General features: G+C 48.8%; 1 pseudogene; it reads left to right on the top strand.

Moving 5' to 3' along the window:
- The first annotated feature begins 241 nt into the window (after positions 1–241).
- LOC100614790 (suppressor of cytokine signaling 5-like) lies at positions 242–14030 on the top strand (annotated as a pseudogene).
- The last annotated feature ends 833 nt before the right edge of the window (positions 14031–14863 follow it).

Here is a 14863-nt window from a genome sequence, read left to right as displayed (position 1 = left end):
GTCAGAATCGCTTCAGTCACAAGGGAGGAAGCCGTAGGGAAAATATAGACAAGGGCGGTTTGTCTGTCAAAGAGAAAAGCATCCACACAGGGAGACTCAGCTCAGCCACAAAGCAGTCCCTCAAGAGAAAAACATTTTCCCTTACTACTGGGATTAAGCCCTTCCAAGAATTCTTCAAGGAGACACCAAAATGGTGCCACCAAAATCTCTCAGATTATTGAAACAAGCACTGAAAAGGACAATGATTCTTGTGTTACCCCAGGAACAAGACTTGATGAAGAGATGCCTACTCTCCACATGGTCCACAGGTGGGAGGAACAAACATTCCTGTTCCACAAAGACCCAGAGTTCACTGGCTACTGATAAAATGTTTACTAGAGGCCGGCGTAGTGGCTCATGCCTATAATCCCGGCGCGGTGGCTCACACCTGTAATCCCGACGTGGTGGCTCACACATGTAATCCCAGCACTTCGCAAGGCCAGGTGGGGGGATCACTTGAGCTCAGGAGTTCATGACCCGCATGAGCAACGTAGTGAGATGCCGTCTGCAAAAATACAAAAATTAGGCCGGGTGTGGTGGCTCACACCTGTAAACCCAGCACTTTGGGAGGCTGAGGCAGGTGGATTACCTGAGGTCGGGAGTTCGAAACCAGCCTGACCTACATGGAGAAGCCCCGTCTCTACTAAAAATACAAAATTAGCTGGGTGTGGTGGTGCATGCCTATAATCCCAGCTACTCAGGAGGCTGAGGCAGAAGAATCGCTTGAACCCAGGAGGCAGAGGTTGCAGTGAACCGAGATCACACCATTGCACTCCAGCCTAGGCAACAAGAGTGAAACTCTGTCTCAAAAAATGGGAAAAAAAATTAGCCGGGCATGGTGGGTGCATACCTGTAGTCCCAGCTACTTGGGAGGTTGAGGCAGGAGGATAGCTTGAGCCCAGAAGCGGAGGTTGCAGTGAGCTCAGGTTTAGCCCCAAAATGGCATCTGATTAAACAGCATGCAGCTCCTGTGAGCCCACATTCAACATTTCTGACACATTTGATCCATCTTTGGTTTCTACAGAAGACAAAGAAGATAGGCTTAGAGGGAGAAGATGGCTTGGTATTGAAGAAGGGGTAGATCCCCCTCCCAATGTACAAATAAATACATTTGAAGCTACTGCACAGGTTAATCCCTTAAAGAAACTGGGACCAAGGTTAGCTCTTGGAGTTGCTGAAATAAGTGGGGACAGTTCTGCAATTCCACAAGCTGACTGTGACTCAGAAGAGAATCCAAGCGCCCTGTGTTTGCGGTCATGGAGGCAGAAGTAGCATCAGTATCTGGAGACAGCCTTGCCGATGTTAGCAGACGGGGAGCTTGGAAAGTCCACACACAGACTGATTGCACACACTGCCTCATGCCCGCTTTGCTTCAGATTACAGGGAATCGCTGTGACGGGGGAGTGAGGGACTGTTAGGAAGCAGAAGCCCTTCTGGAAAGGAAACTTGAAGGCCCTTTTTTGCTCAGGGACTCTGTGCAAGAGGACACCTCCTCTCTGTGAGCTTCCGCCGCTGCACCCGATCCCTTTATGCACAGATTGAGCAGTGGGATCACAGCGTGTGTTTTGATGGCCATGGCCCATGTGTATTTCACTCCTCCGCTGTAACAGGTCTTTTATTTTTATTTTTATTTTTTGTTGTTGTTGTTGTTTCTTTTTGTTATCGTTTTTGTTTTTGAGAGGGAGTCTTCCTCTGTCACCTAGGCTGGAGTGCAGTGGCGCGATCTTGGCCCACTGCAACCTCTGCCTCCTGTAACAGATCTTTTAGAACATGATCAAAATCCCAGTTCCTGCTTGTTTTTGTTTGTGACAGAGTCTCACTCTGTCACTCAGGCTGGAGTGCAATAGCATGATCTCTGCTCAGTGCAACCTCCACCTCCCAGGTTCAAGTGATTCTCCTGCCTCAGCCTCCCAACAGGTGTGTGCCACCATGCCCAGTTAATTTTTTTTTTTTTTTTTTTTTTTTTTAGTAGAAACGGGGTTTCACCATGTTGGCCAGGCTGGTCTCAAGCTCCTGACCTCAGGCGATCCACCTGCCTCAGCCTCTCAAAGTGCTGGGATGACAGGCGTGAGCAACTGCGTCCGGCTTCATTCATGTTTTTTGAACCACTGCTTACTGTATCTCTAAACAGGACCTTTCCTTTCAGCCTGCAGCATCTGTCTGCAGGAGTCTGCAGGTGCACTGCATATGATGCAATCAGTGGGCTCCCTTTATCATCAACGTGGCAGAATTTTTTAAAGGACTATCATTATAGGCCAGGCACGGTGGCTCACGCCTGTAATCAATCCCAGCACTTTGGGAGGCCAAGGGGGGGCGGATCACGAGGTCAGGAGTTCGAGACAAGCCTGACCAACATGGTAAACCCCATCTCTACTAAAAATACAAAAAATTAACTGGGTGTGGTGGTGCGGGCCTGTAACCCCAGTTACTCAGGAGGCCGAGGCAGGAGAATTGCTTGAACCTGGGAGGCGGAGGTTGCAGTGAGCCGAGATGGCACCACTGCACTCCAGCCCGGGTCACAGAGCGAGACTCCGTCTTGAGAAAAAAAAAAAGGGTATCATTATAAACAAAAAGTTAGAGTTTGCTAACTAGAAAGAGAACCAGTCAGGGCAAAGCAAACTGTCCTGTCCCCAAAGGGTGTTAACTCAGTTCACTTTTGTGTGCATCAGACAGTGCCCCAGAACAAGCACACACATCACTGCTGGGTTTTTCCATGCCATCTTTGACCTTAGTGCTGGTATCTGTTAGGTGCGACCTGCTGTTATTTATCCAGATGAACGTGGTGCCTGGTGGAGCAACAGGAGACACCGCTCCAGGTGGTCAGTAAGCCTACCAAAACATGCGGCCAATGTAGCTAACAGATGGGTTTGTAATGGCTGTAGTCATTGAGTGAGGCAGGTCAGGGGCATCTGCTCTGACGAATTCAATTTCTTACTGAAGAACAAATAATTAATATTGGATGAGTATTGCAACTGTCTGACTAATGCCTAAAATTATTTTTTCTAAGAGTTTTTCTATCATCTTCCAAAAGTAGTGATGTTTGAAGTTACTATAAGTCAAGCTTTAGAAGTCAAAAAAAAATGAAAGACTGCCTTCCTTTTAGGAAAAGAAATGCAGTTTTCTGGCCACGAGGGCATAGTGCAGTTCACTTAAGTGTTGATGTATTTTATAGTCAGATTCTTTCTCTTCTCCAAAAGCTACTGTTAGGTAAACCAGCTTTTCTAAATAGTCATTCTTAAAATTTCAGACTTATAAAGTTAGTAGTAGAATTTCGTCTAAAGGTCCTAGGTATTAATATTTTTAATGAGTGTTTTAACTTAAACCAGGTATGTGGAATCGCTTCTGCAATATAGTCTTTTTTTCTTTTTTTCTTTTTTTTTTTTTTTTTTTTGAGATGGAATCTCATTCTGTCACCCAGGCTGGAGTGCAGGAGCATGATCTCAGCTCACCGCAGCCTTCACTTTCTGGGTTCAAGCAATCCTCATGCCTCAGCCTCCCAAGTAGCTGGGATTACAGGTGCCTGCACCACACTGGGCTAATTATTGTACTTTTAGTAGAAACAGGGTTTCACCATGTTGGCCAGGGGGGTCTCGAACTCCTGAACTCAAGTGCCTCGGCCTCCCAAAGTGCTGGGATTACAAGGGTGAGCCACCATGCCCGGCCTCTGCAATATAGTCTGGCATGTAATTTTTTAAAGTTGATGTGCAGTCTAATCATTGTTTCCTGAAAGTTGGATCTTTCCCTATGCCCATGACGATTTCATGAACCATGAAGAACACGAGACTAGAAGATGCCCCATCAACTCAGACAATAATAACTGCAATGGTTGCTGATGTTGAGTTTATTGTTAAACTGTAATTAATAATTTGGATAGCAGTAGTTACCTCTTTGTTGTAAATTCTCATAGCTGAGGCCAGGCACAGTAGCTCATGCCTGTAATCCCAGCACTTTGGGAGGCCAAGGCGGGCGGATCACGAGGTCAGGGGATCAAGACCATCCTGGCTAACACAGTGAAACCCTGTCTCTACTAAAAATACAAAAAAATTAGCCAGGCATGGTGGTGGGCGCCTGTAGTCCCAGCTACTCGGGAGGCTAAGGCAGGAGAATGGTGTGAACCTGGGAGGCGGAGCTTGCAGTGAACTGAGATCGCACCACTGCACTCCAGCCTGGGCGACAAAGTGAGACTCCGTCTCAAAAAAAAAAAAAAAAAAAAAATTCTCATAGCTGAACTGCTTAAGTATAATGTATCGAATTTCAGGGCAGTTCATTCTCAATGGAAAATCTGAAACCTAAACTGCAAATTTAAAAGGTGCTGTACAACCATTGTATCTGTAAACGACTTTACTTAGCAACTTTTTGTCACTTGGAATACTATGTAATACTATTTGAGTGGGCTCTTTTGGAAGTTACATCAGGTTCTAGTGTCTGCTTCTTAGAATCTGAACTGAATGTGTGCAGTTCTGTCCTAGACATTTTGCACTAAAGCAGTCTAATCTGTCCTTGTATCTTTTTGTTAATGTGCTCTGTGCCACTGCGGACTGCTTCCTGGTTTCCTTCCATGCTGCTGCAGAATGTCATTTTACACTCCCATGGCTATCGCCAAGGCTACAGGGAAGAAAAGATACATATATATATATATTCGAGACAGAGTCTCGCTCTGTTGCCCAGGCTGGAATGCAGTGGTGCAATCTCGGCTCACTGCAACCTTTACCTCCTGGGTTCAAGCAATTCTCCTGCCTCAGCCTCCTGAGTAGCTGGGATTATAGGCGCATGCCACCACGCCCAGCTAATTTTTGTATTTTTAGTAGAGACAGGGTTTCACCATGTTGGTCAGGCTGGTCTCGAACTCCTGATCTTGTGATCCGCCTACCTCGGCCTCCCAAAGTGCTGGGATTACAGGCATGAGCCACCGGGCCCAGCCAGAAAAGCTGTATTTGTATGCAACACTAACCCTTGGACTGCGAATGTATGTTTCTTCTTGCTGTGCCTTGTTACAGCTGCTTTTTTGTGCTAATAAAGTATGTTTGGTGTTCTCCTTGTTTTTTGTTGTTGTTGTTTTTGTTGTTGTTTGTTCGTTTTTTTAAGAGTATATTTAAATGAGAAACAACCACATTAAAAAATGCTTCTTTGGTAATCACAGAAGTGAAAATTAAAGCTATAATGAAATAACACCTCACATCCATCAGACCAGCTGAAAATAAAAAGACTAACAATAATAAACCTTGGCAAAAATACAGGACAGCTTGGACTCCCATGCCCTGCCGGTAGGAGCGTGAACAGCACAATCTCTTTGGAAAACTCGCAGTGCCTTCTAACAACAGTGAGGAAACGCCCACCCTATGACCTCCTAATTCTACTCCTATATATAATATACACTCCTATGTATATACCCAAAAGACATGTGTGCACATGTTTACTGGGAGACAGGCATGAGAATGTTCACAGCTGCCTTATTCATAATTGTCAATCAAGAACGGATAACTTGTGATGTTCATAAAATGGGATTTGACAATATTCAACAACCAGTCCTTAAAAGCAGAACAAAACAAAAACGTGGATGAAAAGAATAGTTGGATACTTCATATCTATCTCTGCCCAAACTCCAGCATCATGCTTAATGGAAAACACTAGAGAATTTTCCACTAAAGGCAGGGACAACTGTAATCCTAGTGCTTTGGGAGGCCAAGGTGGACGGATCACTTAAGGTCAGGAGTTTGAGACCAGCCTGGCCAATACTGTGAAACTCTGTCTCTACTAACAATACAAAAATTAGCTGGAAATCACTTGAACCCGGGAGGCAGAGGTTGCAGTGAGTGGAGAACATGCCACTGCACTCCAGACTGGGCAACAGAGCAAGACTCTGTCTCAAATAAATAAATAAATAGTCAGAGACAAAATGGGTTGCCGAGAGTCATAGGTTGGTTTTTCCAAAATTAGACCTAAGACTAGGACTGGAATGGGAGAAATGTATTTGAGGTTGATCCCAGGAAGCACAAGTGAGAGAATGGAGAAGGTGAGACAAGGGAATGGAAAAAACAAGACAGGTGATATATTTTTTTTGAGACAGAGTCTCACTCTGTCTCCCAGGCTGGAGTGCAGTGGTGCAATCTTGGCTCACTGCAAGCTCTGCCTCCCGGGTTCATGCCATTCTCCTGCCTCAGGCTCCCGAGTAGCTGGGACTACAGGTGCACACCACCACGCCCGGCTAATTTTTTTGTATTTTTAGTAAAGACGGGGTTTCATCATGTTAGCCAGGATGGTCTCGATCTCCTGACCTTGTGATCCACCAGCCTCAGCCTCCCAAAGTGCTGGGATTACAAGCGTGAGCCACCATGCCCAGCCGACACGTGATTTATAAGTAGGACAGGGCTGCAGCCCACTGTTCTCCGAGCTCTGCCCTCAGAGGAGTCCTTCATTTCCATAAGGAAAGGCCCCTGTGGGCAGCTGATTTGCTTTCTCACTCTAGTTCTTCCACAGTGAAAGTTAGGCACCCAGAAGCCCGTGTGCAACTTGAACTATCTCCATTTGCACTTTGGGGCTTTCACCAATAGAATTCCCTTTAAAACTCTGTGAATTACTTATGAATGCAAGGCAAGTCCTCTTCATCCAACAGCGTCATGCCCACAGATCTTTTTTAGACAGTCCTTTCTTTGACTTGGGTGGGATGTGAGGGTGCTATGGGACAACACCCTTAAGATTCTTAGAAGTTTGTTTGTTTCCCTGGGAGGCTGTACTGGCCACTGCCCGAAGTCTTTCTGAGGTTTTAACAAAGGACTTAAGCTACACATTTGATTTGATCTTTACCCTGTGACCACTTCTTTGAAACAGTTTTATTCCAGTCCAGCAATCTGGGCTCCTCTCTACTTCCTCTAGATTTCTCTTGCAAACTGGATGGTTGTCATTTCAACTCACCTCTCTCTCTCTCTCTCTCTCTCTGGATCTCACACAGTGAAATGAAACTACCTGTCAATTTCAACATTCTACTGAGAAATCTTCTTGGCGGGATCCCACAAGTTTGTCAGGTGCATTTTCTATCTTGTAGGTTACAGCAGATAACATTTGGCCAGATGTTGGGCTACCATGTAACACCATTTTTCCAGTAACTATAGCATTTTTTACACCTTTCCAGACTCCACTAACAGTTTTCCATTTTCTCAGCCCTTGCTAATAGTTTCCTTGCCACTTTTCCATTTTCTGCCCACTGTTTGGTCCCAAACCTATGGCACATGGTTTAGGTTTTTGTACAGCAGTACCCCACTTCTGGATTCCAATTTCTGTTTCAGTCAGCTTTTGCTGCATGACAAACACCCCCAAAACTAGTGGCTTAAAGCAACGGCCATTTCATTTGTCATCATTCTCTCGGTCAACAGCTTGGGCTGTGCTCAGCTGGGCCATTCTTCTGCTGGTCTCAGCTGCTCTCCTGCATCTGTGGTCGGTCGGTGAGTTGGCTAGTGGCTGGGTGATCAAGGTGAGGACCTCCACTAGGACAGCTCACTGCCGTCCTGGAGGTTTGTCATTCTCAGCCCATCCCACAACCCTGAGCACAGCCGATTACAGCAGATACCTGACCCAAGAACACAAACCCACAAGTCGGTGTGTCAGCTGTGACTTGGGAGCCCAGCTCAGAAAGGTGACCCTAGCCAGACTCCTTGGAACTGAGCTCAAGCATTAGACACAGAGCTGCTGTTGTGGAGGTCCCTGTAGCCAGGCATCTGGGGTGTAGCAAAGGCTGGTAGCTGTGTTCTGCCATGCTGGCTGTGGGCCCTCGAGAGAAGCTGGTCACCTGGAGCAGAGGCCTGGGAGGCTGCCTAGAGAGGCGGCAAGATCCACCTTAGGATAAAAGCTCCTGCCAACCTCTGCTCCCTGTGCTGCACGGCCAGCCCCCGGGTTCCCTCAAACAGCAAACTCCCCGTCATTTGAGTCTGGGTGGACGGCTTCTCCTTCATGCTCCCAGACCAGCGAGCCCCCCCGGTCCACTTCCACCCAGGTCTCTCTCCTGCCTGCCCACCCTCTCCATACCCAACTGGGACACCTCCACTTCTCCCAAATGACCACGGTCCCCAGCCTCCCAACTGTCTTGTAGTTGTTCCCGTCGCCACAAACTTAAAGTCCACGGCAGCCAGCTGGCCTTTCTAGACACAAACAAGAACATGTCGCTTCTTCCCAAAGTACTCCCCAGTCACAGCCCCTCTGAAGCAGCTCCCCTCCTGCTGGAGGTCCCGGCTCTGATGAGGAGTCCACGTCCGTCCTTCCCCACTCTGCATCCTCCCAGCTCCCTGGCCTCTGACCTCTAGTTGGGATCCACTCATGGGGGCCCTGGCAGGAGATCAGAGGGTGGCAAGGAGGAAGCTGGTGGTTCCTCCCCATCCTTGCAGAGCCTGGCGCACATTCCCTCCCCTCGCCCCTCAGAGGAGATGCTCCCAGCTCGCGTTCTTAACCCGGCCCCATCGCTTGGTAAATTGTCCCTCATTAAATCAACTTATAAACACATGCCTGAGAATTTAAAGCTGCTATTGTTATTTTGTATCAAAGGAATAAAAGTGGAATTTTTTAGGAATAAAAATGCGATTCTGAGGAAATCAATTGTAAGGCATAAAAATGTGATGTGGGGAAAACACTTCTTATGCATGTTCGTCTTCCCTCCTCCTCCTCCCCACGTCGCTAAGATGACTTCAGGTATACTTATCTGTCAGCACTGGAACCCCTGGGGTCCTTGGGGCTGGGAGAATCAGGACCAAGAAGGCAGGACCAAGAGGCCTGGCTGTGCAGATGGTCAACTGGCTGAAGGATGGAGACAGAGGTGAAAGCAGGGATGGAGGTGAGGGGAGGGATGGAGGTAAGGGTGGGGGTGGAGGTGGGGGAGGGATGGAGGTGGGGGAGGGATGGAGGTGAGGGGAGGAATGGAGGTAGTGGGGATGGAGGTGAGGGCGGGGATGGAGGTGGGGGAGGGATGGAGGGGAGGGTGGGGATGGAGGGGAGGGTGGGGATGGAGGTGAGGGGGATGGAGGGGAGGGTGGGGATGGAGGTGAGGGGAGGGAGGGAGGGGAGGGGGAAGGGAGGGAGGTGAGAGGAGGGACGGAGGTGGGGGAGGGATGGAGGGGAGGGGAGAGATGAGGGGAGAGATGGAGTTACAGGGTGGGGGATTGGGCCACCTCCACCAGGAGAAGGTGTTTCAGAAAGGCGAAGCCGCCCTCCCCAGGATCATCCGTGAAAATCCCAACAGGGGCACTGAAGCCTGCAGTAGTCCTCAGAATGTTCACAGCTTCCTCCAGGATGTGAGAAATGTCGGTGCACTTACCACTCCACCATGTCTACCAGAGAAGAGAGGACGCGGTCACCTGCTTGTGCTGCTCCCGCGGCGCCTCTCCTGCGGGCTTCGCCTGCAGTGGTAGTGGGAGAGAAATGGGTGGAGAGAAGGTCGTGGTTTGGGGTTTTCAGAGCAGTTTAAAGAAAACAGTCCGTCATCTGAAGCTGAAAAGCCAGTGCGGTAATATCTGATTGTCACTGGGTATTGTCTGGCCTAGGAATGAAAGTGACTGGGCTGAAAAGGCCTTTCTAGCGCCATCTGTCTCCTGGAGTCCTGGTCGCTCACTGTGCTTTACCAGAAAAAAACAATTAATTAGTTCATAGGCTGGCGAGGAGTCTCCTCTGGTTTGGGGCCAAGAAGCCACCTGCCCCGCTGGGCTCTGTCTTTTTCCTGGAACTCTTCCTGCTTCTTTGTTCAGCCCCCCACGGGACAGCGAACTTCAGTGGCAGCGCTGGTCTTGCTGACCCACCCTCCCCGACGTGGACAGGGCCTGCCTGGCATGGCAGGTGCTGTGAAGGAAGACACAGGATGGAAACCCTGATGCTCTGCAGACAGAAACAGCTGCCAGGCTTGGGGACCCGGCTGGATGTCTTCCCCCTGTGCCTCTGTTTCTCCATCTGTATAGTGGGCTGGCTGGCAGGGCCCAGGCCCCTCCCACCATCCATTCCAGGGCTGCTGTTCTCTGAAAATGCATCCAAGAGCACAGGTACCTGGACCTGGTATTCCTGGATGGTTCTCAGCACGTGTTCCAGCAGGGCAAGAAGGGCCCAATCCAAGAGATTGCAGCAGCCCTGGAAAGCCAGTGTTTACAGTGGATAAGGACCACAAAAGAACAAGAAGGAACATCCCTCCAGGTGGGCTGGCCTACCAGGCTTCGTGGGGAAGGGTCTCAGAGGTCCTGTTTGAGGCAACCTGGGCTGGGGGCAGGGGGAGGTACACCAGGGGAAGGAAAGGAAGAAGCCATGGGGAAGGCTTTTCTGATGGGTTTGGTGACTGGGGATGAGGGGTGGGTGGCAGGTAGAGGAGCCAGGGGCCCTGGTAGGCAGGACAGGAGGTGCCCAGTCACAACTTTGGGGACCATGGGGCTGGAGGAAAAGGAGGCAAAGAAGCAGTTGGGGCGGGAAGAAGCAGCTCAGCTAAGGCCCGGAGGGGTGCAGAGGCTTGGGGAGAGCCAGCCCTCTGATGGCAGGCCCTACTGCAACAGGAGCCATATGAGTGCCACTGAGACTGGGAAGGGCAGAGAGTGAAGGATGCCACTGATAGAAGGTCTACTGTCTATGAGGTCCCCATAACCTCGGTGGTGGAGACATGGCCTCCACTGTGCCTGTAGGGAAACTGAGGCAATTTCCCAGGGTTCCTCAGCCACTGTAAGACATGGCCAGGACTTTTTTTTCTTTTTCTTTTTCTTTTTTCTTTCTTTTTTGAGGCAGAGTCTTGCTCTGTCTCCCAGGCTGGAGTACAATGGCGTGATCTCGGCTCACTGAAACCTTCGCCTCTCGGGTTCAAGCGATTCTTCTGCCTCAGCCTCCCGAGTAGCTGGGACTACAGGTGCCCGCCACCATGCCTGACTAATTTTTTGTATTTTTAGTAGAGACCGGGTTTCACTGTGTTAGCCAGGATGGTCTCGAACTCCTGACCTTGTGATCCGCCCGCCTCGGCCTCCCAAAGTGCTGGGATTACAGGCGTGAGCCATCGTGCCCGGCCCAGGACTTTTTTTTAATGTCACTTTTATTTGAAGTTCAGGGGTACACGTGCAGGTTTATTACATAGGTAAACTTGTGTCATGGGGGACTGTTGTAGATTATTTCATCATCCAGGTATTAAGCCTAGTACCCCCTCATTATTTTTCTTGATCCTCTCCTTCCTCCACCCTCTACCCTTTGATGGGCCCCAGTGTGTGTGTCTTCCTCTCTATGCGTCCATGTGTTCCATCATTCAGGTTCCCCTTATAAGTGAGAACATGCAGTATTTGGTTTTCTGTTCCTGCATTAGTTTGCTAAGGATAATGTCTTCCAGCTCCACCCATGTTCCTGCAAAGGACACGGTCTCATTATTTTTTATGGCTGCATAGTATTCCATGGTGTATATGTACCACATTTTCTTTATCCAGTCTGTCACTGATGGGCATTTAGGTTGAGTCCATGTCTTTGCTATTGTGAATAGTGCTGCAGTGAACATACACATGCATGTGTCTTTATGGTACAACAATTTCTATTCCTTCGGGTAGATAATGAGTAACGGGATTGCTGGGTTCAATAGTATTTCCGTCTTTAGGTCTTTGAGGAATCACCACACTGTCTTCCACGATGGTTAAACTAATTTACACTCCCACAGATAGTGTATAAGTGTTCCTTTTTCTCCACAACCTTGCTAGCATCTGTTATTTTCTGACTTTTTTTATTTTTTTTGAGACAGAATCTTGCTCTGTCGCCCAGACTGGAGTGCAGTGGCCGATCTCAGCTCACTGCAACCTCCGCCTCCAGGGTTCGAGCGATTCTCCTGCCTCAGCCTCTTGAGTAGCTGGGATTACACATGCACACCACCACACCCAGCTAATTTTTGTATTTTTAGCAGAGACACGGTTTTGCCACATTGGCCTGGCTAGTCTCAAACTCCTGACCTCCAGTGATCTGCCCGCCTCAGCTTCCCAAAGTGCTGGGATTACAGGAGTGAGCCACTGCGCCCAGCCCATTTTCTGATTTTTTAATAAGAGCCATTCTGACTGGTGTGAAATGATATCTCATCATGGTTTTGACTGACATTTCTCCTTCCTTCCTTCCTTCCTTCCTTCCTTCCTTCCTTCCTTCCTTCCCTCCCTCCCTCCTTCCCTCCCTCCCTTCTTTCTCTTTCTTTCTTTCTCTCTCTTTCTTTTTCTTAGACAGACTTTTTCTCCTGTTGCCCAGGCTGGAGTGCAATGGCATGATCTCAGCTCACCGCAACCTCTGCCTCCCAGGTTCAAGCGATTCTCCTGCCTCAGCCTCCTGAGTAGCTGGGATTACAGGCATGTGCCACCACGCTGGGCTAATTTTGTATTTTTAGTGGAGACAGGGTTTCTCCATGTTGGTCAGGCTGGTCTCGAACTCCCGACCTCAGGTGATCCTCCCACCTCGGCCTCCCAAAGTGCTGGGATTATAGGCATAAGCCACTGCACCCAGCTGACTGGCATTTCTTTAATGATCAATGATGTTGAACTCTTTTTCATATGCTTGTTGACTGCATGTATGTCTTAAGACATGTATGTGTGTATGTATGTCAGCCAACAAACATAAAAACAAGCAATGTCTCCCGTTGTTTGTTTTTGTCAGCTCTGTCGAAGATCAGGTAGTTTTAGGTATGCAGCATGGCCGGGATTTGAACTCAGACCTGGGTGGCTGGGAAGCCCAGGCCAGTCCCAGGAACATCCTTGCACTGCATCCCTACAACCGGGCTCTGTCCTGGGTGTCTTTCCCTCTCTCCTTAGAGGCCAAAATGCAGGACCTCCCAGCTCCAAGGGAGCCCCTGGGAAGGAGGGACCCCAACATCTTTCCCCAGGTGCCCATTGAAGGCTCCACGCCCAAAGGAGACCCCTAGGCCTGCCCCAGCCCCAAGGGCAGAAGGCTTGGTGTTACCCCTGGGGCAGGGGGCCTTGAAGACTTCCCTGGCGATCAGCTTAGGACACTGCCTGCCACCTCCAGGTGTGGTCCAGGTGCAGGGAGACAGGTGGGGTGACGTCCCCCGTGCCCCCCTGGATGTGGCAATAAACAGCCCACCTCCTTCTCCACTAGTGGGACCACCACCTACCCTGAGCCAGATCCAGACCCCAGGGGCCCCCTTTACCCTTCTTTTCCCACCCCGCATCCAACCACTCAACAAGTCTGATCAACTCTCCACCGAAATAAATCCCAACTCTGACCCCACACTGTCAACCTGCTTCCACTCTGCCCCGTGGTCTGCGATCCCCACAAGAACCTGAGAAATGGTTTTTGCTTTCTCAGAGTCAGGTTATGAAGGTCTAATTACACACGGAGTAAAACTGACCAGTTCAGAAGTAAAGCTCCACGCGCTTTGCATTGTGCGCTGTGTGTGGCCACCCCACCGTCGTGATTAGAGCATTTTCATCACCTCAAAACTTCTGACCTGCTGCTTTTTAATCAAACTCCTCCTTACCCTCCCAGCCCCAGTTCCGAACACCCACTGATCTGCTTTCTGTTCTTAGAGTTTTGCAAGTTATAGGATTTTGTATAAATAGAACCACACAGTTTATTCTCTGCTCCTTTCAGCTAGGGTCATGTTTCTGAGATTCTCCCATGCTGTGTGTGTCTGTAGTTAATTCCTCTTCTGAGTTGAGGCTGTTTCACTGAATGGAAATACGACCGTCTTTTGGACCCATTCTGCAGTTTATAGACATCGGGGTTGTTTTCTGTCTGGGGCTCTAATGAATAAAGCCCCTCTGCGCATCGGCGTGGAAGGTTTTGTGAAGATGTGTCATTTTAACTGCTCTTAGGTGAATATGTGGGAGTAGAATCCCTGGGTCACATCATGAGTGTATGTTTAACTTTATAAGAAACTGCTAAACTGTTCTCGGGATTGCCTGCCCCAGGATTGTCCATTTCCACCAGCGGTGTACGAGCATTGCCACAGCTCTGCATCCTCCTCGACGCTCAGCATGGCTGACGTTTCCAATTTCAACGACTCCGGTGTGTGAGTAGTGGCACTCGCTGTGGTTTACAGGATTCTCTCAAAACCTAAATCTAACTGTGACACTCCCATCTGCAAACTCTCCCACATCAGGGACAATTTGAACAACAAACTGAAGAATGATAGTAAATAAATTATAATCCATAAATAATAGTCTACGAGTCCACACTTACATACACACATACACACACACATAAGAAGGGTTAGCCGGGTGCAGTGGCTCACGCCTGTAATCCCAGCACTTTGGAAGGCCGAGGCGGGTGGATCACCTGAGGTCGGGAGTTCGAGACCAGCCTGATCAACATGGAGAAACCCCGTCTCTACTAAAAATACAAAATTAGCCAGGCGTGGTGGCGCATGCCTATAATCCCAGTTACTCAGGAGGCTGAGGCAGGAGAATCACTTGAAACCAGGAGGCGGAGGTTGCAGTGAACCGAGATCACACCGTTGCACTCCAGCCTGGGCAACAAGAGCAAAACTCCATCTCAAAAAAAAGGGAGAGAGGAAAGTCTTATTTACATAGAATGCCAACTGATAACTGTAGGAGAAAAGATGGTGTTGGAAAAAACCATTTGGCAAGTATCATAGTAATAATGTTTTCAGGCAAGACTCATCATTGGATCTAAAACTAGTGAAAAAATAATGAAAGAATGAAAATAACAGATATAAATGTGATTGAATGTGAACATTTGGGTAATCTGGGTTAAGGAGAGAAGGGAAATATTTGTACTATGTTTGCACCCTTTCTGTGTGCCTGAAATTATTTTGAAATAATGGGTTTGTAAAATCCCCCAGCCCTGCCTCGCCTCACTGGAGCACCTGCCCGCGCTGCAGTGGCCG

The sequence above is a fragment of the Pan troglodytes genome, chromosome 11, assembly GCF_028858775.2.
Source record: "Pan troglodytes isolate AG18354 chromosome 11, NHGRI_mPanTro3-v2.0_pri, whole genome shotgun sequence".
NCBI classification, from domain to species: Eukaryota; Metazoa; Chordata; class Mammalia; order Primates; family Hominidae; genus Pan; species Pan troglodytes.
Note: the sequence above shows the minus strand (reverse complement) of the source record. Positions and strands in the feature narration are given on the sequence as shown.